The sequence below is a fragment of the Pecten maximus genome, chromosome 3 (assembly GCF_902652985.1).
Source record: "Pecten maximus chromosome 3, xPecMax1.1, whole genome shotgun sequence".
Taxonomy (NCBI): Eukaryota; Metazoa; Mollusca; class Bivalvia; order Pectinida; family Pectinidae; genus Pecten; species Pecten maximus.
Window position 1 is genome coordinate 9943663 of NC_047017.1, and position 13031 is coordinate 9956693.

At 37.3% G+C, this 13031-nt stretch overlaps 1 long non-coding RNA gene across 1 annotated transcript in view; it reads right to left on the bottom strand.

The window, feature by feature from the left end:
• The window catches only part of LOC117323149, a 31295-nt gene extending 21206 nt beyond the window's left edge, over window positions 1-10089 (bottom strand). The window contains exon 1 of the long non-coding RNA XR_004531656.1: window positions 9876-10089. This is a non-coding gene — a long non-coding RNA (uncharacterized LOC117323149). The remainder of the gene's footprint in view (window positions 1-9875) is intronic.
• Window positions 10090-13031: the final 2942 nt, after the last annotated feature.

The following is a 13031-nucleotide window of genomic DNA, read 5'->3' on the forward strand; positions in this document are numbered from 1 at the left end:
TGAAGGAATGCCATTTATCTGGATTCCGTTATTCCGGATATTCTATAGCGAATTAAGTATATGTTAGTTTGGATATTTGTAGAAGACTCGATGTCCGGAACATTTTGATAAAGATTCATTGGTCTTAACTCAGAGAAAAAACTTTTATCCAGTATTTTTTGAATTAGAACCAATATCAATATCTAATGAAACATATTAAATAGTTAATCAATCATTTCTTCTGAGTATTCAGGATAAGACATGCTAATTTCCTGTTAATATCAAAGACACGAAAACCAGACAGAGTAAAACACCCCATTAATATCATAAACGAAAAAAGGCCGTTATCTTACAGATGAAAAGAATGTTGTTATCGGCGAAATAGTGTCGTCCTTATTTAGACTGACCCCTGCACTCCCTAAGTTTTACCAACAAATGCCGGGGCCATATGGGAAACCTTTGATACTGGGCGCGCGCGCGGGGTAAGCTCCCCTCCCCCGATATCGTCAGACTCGGGTACGTGACTTAGCACACTGGAGGATACTTAGAGCGCCATGCCGTGGGGTAAAGGGAGGGTCCGTGGCGTAGGGGTCAACAACTCCGGGGACCATGTACAATATGACTGGCAGTCATTCCTATTTCCTTTCTGCTCACCCTTGTTTTCATATGCGTTAAATCTATTTCTGTGACGACGAGGAAGTCATTTTAAAATTGTTCCTGGACCCGATTTTACTCTCCTAGAAGTGAAACAACTTTTTGCTCAAGGACAATTGGTTTGTTTCCCAGTGAATCTTACTCCGTAGTTTGTTTAATTATCAGTATAACTAAAGGAGCCTTAGGTTTAAACCCCTGTCATGTATCCTTGTAAATATCAAATTCGGTATAGTATAAGAGTTATTCATAACAGAAGAAAGTTACAAATTGACCGAGAACGATCTATTTCAGACCAATCTTATCTTGTCTGAGACTATACCTTACTTTTTTTCCCCGTAACATGTAAATCATCAAGTAAACTTTAAAACAATGCCTTATAACCCTAAAAGGGTTCCTAATGAGATTGATATTTGATCACGTGATTGTAACATGTATTCAGAATCACAGAATCACAGTCTTAGTGTCGTTGAGGCTTGGTTTATCTAGTCGTGAGAAGTGATGCCAATAGGAACCCATGTGAGCTGTCTTTTTCCCTATGTAGATAATCCATGTTTGTTCTCCCTACCAAATACAGGAATATAGCTGACTTTCATTAAAGAGAACAAGCCTATCGAACTGTTTCTGTATGAAACAATAGAAACTCGAAGTCACAAACAAAAAGGCGCCTCTTAGCGGAGTACACAGGACCTGAATAGATGGGTGTAGGTATGGAAATATCGATATCTAGAACTTACGCCCCTCTGAACAAATACATAAATATGTATATCATGTAGTAGGGTTTGATGTTAATAGGTTTGCACTGTAAAAGTGCAGTGTTAAACCCGTCATATACGCGTATATAACGCAGCTACTCACGATTGAGAGAAAAAAAAAAAGTTGCGCAAACAAATTCTGAAATCGATACCAGTCTATCTCAGAATAGGAAATGCAACTGCACATGTGTTGGTAGTTTTTATGTGAATCTCGTTGTCACCTTGATACAGACTACTGTAAGGGAAAAGTAACTTACTTTGTCTGGTTAACGACTAACTAACTTTGTCTGGTTAACGACTAACTTACTTTGTCTGGTTAACGACTAACTTACTTTGTCTGGTTAACGACTTACTAACTTTGTCTGGTTAACGACTAACTTACTTTGTCTGGTTAACGACTAACTTACTTTGCCTAGTTAACGACTAACTTACTTTGTCTGGTTAACGACTAATTAACTTTGTCTGGTTAACGACTAACTTACTTTGTCTGGTTAACGACTAATTTACTTTGTCTGGTTAACGACTAACTTACTTTGTCTGGTTAACGACTAATTTACTTTGTCTGGTTAACGACTAACATATTTTGTCTGGATAGGATAGTAATCATACTGGATAGGATAGTAATCATACTGGTTGGATATAGTAATCATACTGGATAGGATAGAAATCATACGGGATAGGATAGTAATCATACTGGATAGGATAGTAATCATACGGGATAGGATGGTAATTATACTGGATAGGATGGTAATCATACTGGATAGGATAGTAATCATACTGGATAGGATGGTAATCATACTGGATAGGATAGTACATTGTAACTATACTGGATAGTAATCATACTGGATAGGATAGTAATCATACTGGATAGGATAGTAATCATACTGGTTGGATATAGTAATCATACTGGATAGGATAGTAATTATACTGGATAGGATATAGTAATCATACTGGATAGGATAGTTACCATACTGGATAGGATATAGTAATCATACTGGATAGGATAGTTACCATACTGGATAGGATAGTAATCATACTGGATAGGATAGTTACCATACTGGATAGGATAGTAATTATACTGGATAGGATAGTAATCATACGGGATAGGATAGTAATCATACTGGATAGGATAGTAATCATACTGGATAGGATAGTTACCATACTGGATAGGATAGTAATCATACTGGATAGGATAGTAATCATACTGGATAGGATAGTAATCATACTGGATAGGATATAGTAATCATACTGGATAGGATAGTAATCATACTGGATAGGATATAGTAATCATACGGGATAGGATAGTAATCATACTGGATAAGATATAGTTATCATACTGGATAGGATATAGTAATCATACTGGATAGGATAGTTATTATACTGGATAGGATAGTAATCATACTGGATAGGATATAGTAATCCTACTGGATAGGATAGTAATTATACTGGATAGGATAGTAATCATACTGGATAGGATATAGTAATCATACTGGATAGGATAAAGTAATCATACTGGATAGGATAAAGTAATCATACTGGATAGGATAGTAATTTTACTGGATAGGATAGTAATCATACTGGATAGGATATAGTAATCATACTGGATAGGATAAAGTAATCATACTGGATAGGATATAGTAATCATACTGGATAGGATATAGTAATCATACTGGATAGGATAGTAATTATACTGGATAGGATAGTAATCATACTGGATAGGATAGTAATCATACTGGATAGGATATAGTAATCATACTGGATAGGATAGTAATCATACTGGATATGATATAGTAATCATACTGGATAAGATATAGTTATCATACTGGATAGGATAGTAACTATACTGGATAGGATAGTAATCATACTGGATAGGATATAGTTATCATACTGGATAAGACAGTAATCATACTGGATAGGATATAGTAATCATACTGGATAGGATAGTAATCATTCTGGCTGGATAGGATAGTAATCATACTGGATAGGATAGTAATCATACTGGTTGGATATAGTAATCATACTGGATAGGATATAGTAATCATACTGGATAGGATAGTAATCATACTGGTTGGATATAGTAATCATACTGGTTGGATATAGTAATCATACTGGATAGGATAGTAATCATACTGGATAGGATAGTAATCATACGGGATAGGATGGTAATCATACTGGATAGGATAGTAATCATACTGGATAGGATAGTTACCATACTGGATAGGATAGTACATTGTAACTATACTGGATAGGATAGTAATCAGACTGGATAGGATAGTACATTGTAATTATACTGGATAGGATAGTAATTATACTGGATAGGATAGTAAGCATACGGGATAGGATAGTAAATATACTGGATAGGATATAGTAATCATACTGGATAGGATAGTAATTATACTGGATAGGATAGTAATCATACTGGATAGGATATAGTAATCATACGGGATAGGATAGTAATCATACTGGATAAGATATAGTTATCATACTGGATAGGATATAGGAATCATACTGGATAGGATAGTAATTATACTGGATAGGATAGTAATCATACTGGATAGGATATAGTAATCATACTGGATAGGATAGTAATTATACTGGATAGGATAGTAATCATACTGGATAGGATATAGTAATCATACTGGATAGGATAGTAATCATACTGGATAGGATAGTAATCATACGGGATAGGATGGTAATCATACTGGATAGGATAGTAATCATACTGGATAGGATAGTTACCATACTGGATAGGATAGTACATTGTAAGTATACTGGATAGGATAGTAATCAGACTGGATAGGATAGTACATTGTAATGATACTGGATAGGATATAGTAATCATACTGGATAGGATAGTAATTATACTGGATAGGATAGTAATCATACTGGATAGGATATAGTAATCATACGGGATAGGATAGTAATTATACTGGATAGGATAGTAATCATACTGGATAGGATATAGTAATCATACTGGATAGGATAAAGTAATCATACTGGATAGGATAGTAATTATACTGGATAGGATAGTAATCATACTGGATAGGATATAGTAATCATACTGGATAGGATAAAGTAATCATACTGGATAGGATATAGTAATCATACTGGATACGATATAGTAATCATACTGGATAGGATAGTAATTATACTGGATAGGATAGTAATCATACTGGATAGGATAGTAATTATACTGGATAGGATATAGTAATCATACTGGATAGGATAGTAACTATACTGGATAGGATAGTAATCATACTGGATAGGATAGTAATCATACTGGATATGATATAGTAATCATACTGGATAAGATATAGTAATCATACTGGATAGGATAGTAATTATACTGGATAGGATAGTAATTATACTGGATAGGATAGTAATCATACTGGATAGGATATAGTAATCATACTGGATAGGATAAAGTAATCATACTGGATAGGATAGTAACTATACTGGATAGGATAGTAATCATACTGGATAGGATATAGTTATCATACTGGATAAGACAGTAATCATACTGGATAGGATATAGTAATCATACTGGATAGGATATAGTAACAATACTGGATAGGATAAAGTATCCATACTGGATAGGAGAGTAACCATACGGGATAGGATGGTAATTATACTGGATAGGATGGTAATCATACTGGATAGGATAGTAATCATACTGGATAGGATGGTAATCATACTGGATAGGATAGTACATTGTAACTATACTGGATAGGATAGTAATCATACTGGATAGGATAGTAATCATACTGGATAGGATAATAATCATACTGGATAGGATATAGTAATCATACGGGATAGGATAGTAATCATACTGGATAAGATATAGTTATCATACTGGATAGGATAGTAATTATACTTGAAAGAATAGTAATCATACTGGGTAGGATATAGTAATCATACTGGGTAGGATAGTAATCATACTGGATAGGATAATAATCATACTGGATAGGATATAGTAATCATACGGGATAGGATAGTTATCATACTGGATAGGATAGTAATTATACTGGGTAGGATCATTTGACGTTGGAATAACACAACAATGGAGTATGACCACGTCACGTTGGAATAAGACAACAATGGAGTATGACCACGTCACGTTGGAATAACACAACAATGGAGTATGACCACGTCACGTTGGAATAAGACAACAATGTAGTTTGACCATGTAACATTGGAAGAAGACAATAATGGAGTTTGAGCACGTGACGTTGGAATAAGACAACAATGGAGTTTGACCCCGTGACGTTGGAATAAGACAACAATGGAGTTTGACCACGTCACGTTGGAATAACACAACAATGGAGTATGACCACGTCACGTTGGAATAACACAACAATGGAGTATGACCACGTCACGTTGGAATAAGACAACAATGTAGTTTGACCATGTAACATTGGAAGAAGACAATAATGGAGTTTGAGCACGTGACGTTGGAATAAGACAACAATGGAGTTTGACCCCGTGACGTTGGAATAAGACAACAATGGAGTTTGACCACGTGACGTTGGAATAAGACAACAATGGAGTATGACTACATGACGTTGGAATAAGACAACAATGGATTATGATCTAGTGACGTTGTGAAGCCTATAAAGGTGTCATTCTATATCACCACACTAATTATATTCCTTCATTAGAACAAATCTGACGACATTTTAATTCTGAAATATATACGCCGAATTTGTCCATATGTTTCAGTTCAAATTGATTTAATTCAACTTGATGCGCAAAAAGATAATTCATAGATACTAGATCTTATTTAAGACTGAATTATTGTCCTATAGGGACACCCAGCAACACGTGCATGTGTCCTACTCATTCTGTCAGCTGTCACTTGTCAGTTAAAGTGACATGGTCCATCCCCCAAACCGCCAAACGGGTACTTCCCTGAATTGTAGATAAGACTATTTTTATTTTTGAGTTTGGCGATAACAGATGACACTGTGAGTGAGAAATATCTCGAGATCCCACCAGAGTTCGTCCTATACGGTGTTAAATGGGCAATCCCGCGTCTTCTCGACACTTCTTCCGGTCTGTCACGTGACTCGCATTGTCATCTATTTTTTGCGGGAAATTTATCTCATTGACGACTTGATAACAACAAAGTTAGCATGCTTTATGAGACTGTTTTCTATACACCCTTTATCGAATGTAAAATGGTGTTAGTCTTAGAACTCGGCACGTGCTTTCGTGAATAGGTATACAAATATCTGATACCGGCACAACACACCATTACCATGGCTCGCTACAGGTCGCAAAAACTCGTCCGACACCGGAAACGGGTGGCGCCACGTATTTTTTAAGAAAAGGATGATAGGGAAGATTTCAGATAAATATATATTATTCTTTAAAAAAATGTCAAATCCTAGAAATATTTCATTTTTTTCACACAATGAAAAATAATAATACAATATTCAGTGGCGATTTATCATGTTGCGAAATTGCAACTTCGTTCTTATCGGCCAACACTGAGTGTCACAGCTTGTGTGTAAAAACAAATCCTCGAAAAAAAAATACGAAAATAAAATGTCAGGAAATCGAGTCATAGCAAAACGGACAACAGGTGTTGTGATGTGACGCACGAACTGTCAAACAGGAAGTCGGGATTTTGTAGCTCTCCGGCGTGTGGAGGAAACAAAGAGATAGCACAGGTAATTTTGAATTTTGCATTATACCTGTAATGCAAGCGTTTGGCATCGTCATGACAACAGCATAGGGAGCATATCAACGGTGGAAGGTTGGAATATTTGAAGAGCCCGGATTTTAGAACAGTCGCGGCGCGGTAATCCCTCATAAATTTTATTGGGAAATATTTTACGCCGTCGGATACAGTAGAAGATAAAATGCTCTTCATGCCTCTGGGTATCAGTAATTTATAATCCTGGGTTATAGACATCGAGATAAGCGCTGTTTATAACTGAGGTTGTCATGTCCTCGATCTTATTTACTGATATTTGAGAGCGAAAATATGACTGTGAAATTAGAGAGATCTATCGAGCTAATAAATTGTCAGAATCCGTTTTGTTGAACTGATCCTGCTCAGCACGTCTCGTTCGATGAGTGAGGATATTTGTGGTGATAATACTAGCGCTGATAACACGAGATTTGTGAAACATTCGTAATTGTTGGTCGCCATATTGGGCCCACTGGGCTAGGTAACGACATAGTAAAAACAAAAATAAAAACGTGAGACTGGAAGGGAGCGTCCATTCGAATGTGGAAATGTTTAGGGTCGGCAGACTATATCCGGTTTACGGGATGACTGTATCAAATCCATGAAATATTTCATCACGAGAAATAAATGATGGGTGGCGCCCAGTCTGACGTCATAGAACATACCACATGTGCTATCCGCTGTTTAGAGAGATGGTCCGTTTCGTGTTGTATAATTCCTATCAACTTATTATTTACTTGCGTTTTGAGTGTCCAGCGCTCAATGTTGTATACAATCGCTCATGTATTGGTAGACGATATTAATAATCTCAGTATGACTTCCGCTTGAAAGGTGGTTTTGATTCTCTGGCACTTCGAGTTCGAAATAAACTTTTATTTCCTGATATAGCTTAGTAATTAATAAAAAGTAAATCTGACAGTTTTTGTTAATCACCACGAATAATTAGCTTTATTCGAGTTAAGGGTGTATGTATAGCGGGTTAATTCGATCTTCTGTTATCGAAGTTTGGTTATTGTGGATTAATACGTCATAAGGACGTGAAGAATATACGTAGTGCCGCTACCTCACACATCAGCGTCATCGAAGTTGCCTAGCAACGTCTAACTGTTCCGAGGACAGTTTGTGCAAAGTAGTACCACGTACATATTCGGAGACGTACACCATTTGCACTGACGTGTCTAACAGTTCGCCAAACGTGTGCCGCCATAATCTTTTATCGGTTTGTCCGTCATTAGAGAATTTGTCAACAAACTCTGGGCCCTTGTATCACTGCTAATTAATCTATTTCTTCTCGCGCCGACTCGTCTGCTATAGAAATAGACACGCGCCTCCATTTGTAATAATAATGGGGCATGTTGTACCGGTCACTATTATCCGGGTGTTCAATGCGCTTACATGTCCATATAAGGTAAATATTATGGTGGAGACTGTCACGTGTGTCGCACGCGACAATATTCGAAACATTATATTTTGTCAGTTTCCAGCTAATTATGATGCTGATGATTCCGCAGGATAGCAGTAATATAGACATTAGAAAGATATTAAGACACAAATAGCTACAAATCTGATACCATTAAATACCAATCTGATGACATTGAAAACAAATCCGATAATATTAAATACAAATCAGTTACTTATGCACAGAACACTGAATTAAACACTTATTCATTCTTGGTTCGTGGTTATTAAGGTGACAACAAAAACAGTCAATCGACTATTTATTTTAATGACGTCATCGGCTTAATGACGTCATTATTATTATTTTTCTTCATGATGTACCTGATGCCATTTCTTGCGTCAGACTTTTTTCGATATCTAAGCTCAGAAACTAAAGAATTATCTAAAATAAAAAAAGGTTCATAAGATACTAGCGCCCAAAAAGCTAGTTACAAGAAAAGAAAATAGATTAGAAACACAAGCGCCCACAAATGTAAAAATTAGTCCAGAAACTAGTTCAGCAATACAAGCAGCAAGAAATTATATCTAGCCTTTAACAACAATACTAAATAGAAGACGGACTCAGAGAACTAAATGTGATATAAATGTCTCTGATGGACTGTACTAGTATATAAAGTATCTCTAGTCAAAGTTGTGGATGAAATAAATCTCTAAACGATCTCAGAATAAATCCACACCACTCAGACCGTACCCCATATGTCACAGTCAGGTCAACCCTGTATATAACCCAAGTAATTGGTGATTATGTTATTTCTGGGGATAAAATCGAATGAAATGTGCCGCGGAACAGGGAAACAGCAACGTTCACGAGGAACTCATCGCGATTGACCGGGGGCTTCCAGTTATAGAACAGCTGAAAACTCCACTTTACCCCGACAAGTAACTTAATAAAGCATAATATTTCTCATTCTCATCGTCAGTCAGAGTGTGCTTAACTCAATCGGACAGAATAGGGTTGTGACGTGTATCCAGCAGATTTGATAACCTGTCATTGTATGCGACACTGTTAGTATCGGGGCCAAACATTATCTCAAACTTTGTACTTCTGATCCTGTCCCGATTTGATAAAATATACTTGAATAATCACATCGCATTTGTCAAAGGTTAAAATCAATCTGGAACCCGATATTGTTCCCCTCTCGGAATAAACTCAGTAGCAAACCCACACTTCCAAGTCGATTGGCATCATGGCTACTCGCGAGAGGCTGAAGGAGGACGAAACAAAATGGCGGACAGTGAAGAGGGGTATAGCGGGTCTGGCGTAAAGCGAGAGAGTTGGGTGTTTATAGGGGAGCAGAATGAAGTTAAGCAAAGGAAAATGAATAACAAAGGGTTACCCCGATCTTTGGCGCCAGGTCTGATCCATAATTAGCCATTTCGAAATGAAAGTTTGATGGCAGACGACCCGCGTTATCCATTAAACAGTCGATATGGTAGTGAAATTAGTCCTCAGTAATCCATTTTAACCCATAAGTGTGAAACGAAACACTTACAACATATTTCCAAACAAGCCAGTTTAGACAAAGATTGCCATAAACAGCATTGACATGCAGCCTAATTCTGGTCGGTCTGCCACCGAGCTCTTTTTACCACTTACTGAGGCTAGTAAAATCTCAAACTTTTATTTGAATTTGCTTGTGTTGACTTTTCCTAAGAAAATAAAGTTGGCCAAACTAAGTATATTTACCGGTGCTCTCCAATTATTGATCTGGCAATAAACGCTAGTAAGGACTGAGCCGGGGCGCACCTCTCGTATAGATAGACGGGTTGGTGAGGAAGGCATGCCGAGCCAGCTGATAACACATTGATAAAGTGTCTGTCAGCGGACAGGGTGGAACTGGGGCAATCTAATCGGGGTAGATCTTCAGGACACGTCTAGGATTACTCGCGCTCCCTCAGACCCTCAAACTCACCCGCACTCCGGACGATGGCAGACGACAGAAACATTGCCACGTAAATCAGGATGTTTCGTTTCCCGCGGATTTATTCATTCTTTTACCTTGTATTTTGCTTTAAAAAATCCTTACATTGATTTAACCAAGCCAATGAGGATGTTATAAATATTTTCGTAGGGTGCCATAAAACAATAACAAACGGAGCATTATAGGAAGAAAAAAAACAACAGTTTTTTGTTGTATATAATTTATACCATGTGACCCATACAAACACTGTCATTGGGAAAGTTTCTCCGGAAAAGCCGCGGTCTATAAAACGTTTAACACGGGGCACTCTATGACGAGTGGCAGTATAAACTGGTCGGCAACACTTGTTGATAGCATGAGCGACAATCAAATGGTTGTCATTTATTGCCAACTTTATGACGTCTGCTTCGTTCGCGCGGTCTCCCCGGATATAAAGCTGGGTTGACTGCTCGTCTCAACGACTCCTCCTGTCGCTTTTATTGGCTCAAAATGAAGTCATTTTCAAAGGAAGTAGATTATTTTTAAAATGGTGAAGAATTTTACATTCGCTTTATGATACTCTATAATAACGGTAAAGATCTCGCAACACCACGTGATTTAGAAACGTCATAGCCGTCCCCGTCTATCAGCATTGTAACACTTGAAATGTTCTCTGTGGCACAGTTCGCCAACCATTAAAAATGAACTTGATTCTCAGTTAAAGCTGTTTAGGTTTACCTTAGGCAGTGGACCCCAAGATGCAAAACCGAGATGAACCCAAACAAACCGCGAAACCGTAAATAAAACAGTTAATGTAAACAGCTATCGTCTATACATCAACTAACTTAGGATCTTGTGTAATCACCATAATTAAGTTTTGAAACTAAAACGAGAAAGTTAAAAAGTTTAAAATGTGAAAGTTTAGACCTTCTCAATAACGCAATAATTGGCCGTTGACCAACCATCGTAGTGTTTTATATTCGCAGTGTGACAGCTGGGCCATGTCGATTTCAGTCTAAATGTCGAGTACTTTCCTCGTATTTCAGACTCAGGACCACCTGACAAATGATGGATTGTATATCACGTCATCGGACTGGGAAAACCCCCCCCCCCCCAAAAAAAAACAATAAAAAAAATAAAATAAAATGAAATTAAGTTTGTCAACCTGTATGTAAAAAAGTTCCCATCGAGAACTGTAATATAACAATAGTGTGGTGTTCCTCATACACTGGTTCTATACCAGGACTGTAATGTAACAATAGTATGGTGTTCTATACCGGGACTGTAATGTAACAATAGTATGGTGTTCCCCATACACTGGTTCTATACCGGGACTGTAATGTAACAATAGTATGGTGTTCCCCATACACTTGTTATATACCAGGACTGTAATGTAACAATAGTATGGTGTTCCCCATACACTGGTTCTATACCGGGACTGTAATGTAACAATAGTATGGTGTTCCCCATACACTTGTTATATACCAGGACTGTAATGTAACAATAGTATGGTGTTCCCCATACACTGGTTCTATACCGGGACTGTAATGTAACAATAGTATGGTGTTCTATACCGAGACTGTAATGTAACAATAGTATGGTGTTCCCCATACACTGGTTCTATACCAGGACTGTAATGTAACAATAGTATGGTGTTCTATACCGGGACTGTAATGTAACAATAGTATGATGTTCCCCATACACTGGTTCTATACCAGGACTGTAATGTAACAATAGTATGGTGTTCCCCATACACTGGTTCTATACCGGGACTGTAATGTAACAATAGTATGGTGTTCTATACCGAGACTGTAATGTAACAATAGTATGGTGTTCTATACCGGGACTGTAATGTAACAATAGTATGGTGTTCCTCATACACTGGTTCTATACCGAGACTGTAATGTAACAATAGTATGGTGTTCTATACCGGGACTGTAATGTAACAATAGTATGGTGTTCTATACCGAGACTGTAATGTAACAATAGTATGGTGTTCTATACCAGGACTGTAATGTAACAATAGTATGGTGTTCCCAAAACACTGGTTCTATACCGGGACTGTAATGTAACAATAGTATGGTGTTCCTCATACACTGGTTCTATACCGGGACTGTAATGTAACAATAGTATGGTGTTCTATACCGGGACTGTAATATAACAATAGTATGGTGTTCCCCATACACTGGTTCTATACCGGGACTGTAATGTAACAATAGTATGGTGTTCCCCATACACTGGTTCTATACCGAGACTGTAATGTAACAATAGTATGGTGTTCCCCATACACTGGTTCTATACCGGGACTGTAATGTAACAATAGTATGGTGTTCTATACCAGGATTGTAATGTAACAATAGTATGGTGTTCTATACCGGGACTGTAATGTAACAATAGTATGGTGTTCCCCATACACTGGTTCTATACCGGGACTGTAATGTAACAATAGTATGGTGTTCCCCATACACTGGTTCTATACCAGGACTGTAATGTAACAATAGTATGGTGTTCTATACCAGGACTGTAATGTAACAATAGTATGGTGTTCTATACCAGGACTGTAATGTAACAATAGTATGGTGTTCCCCATAC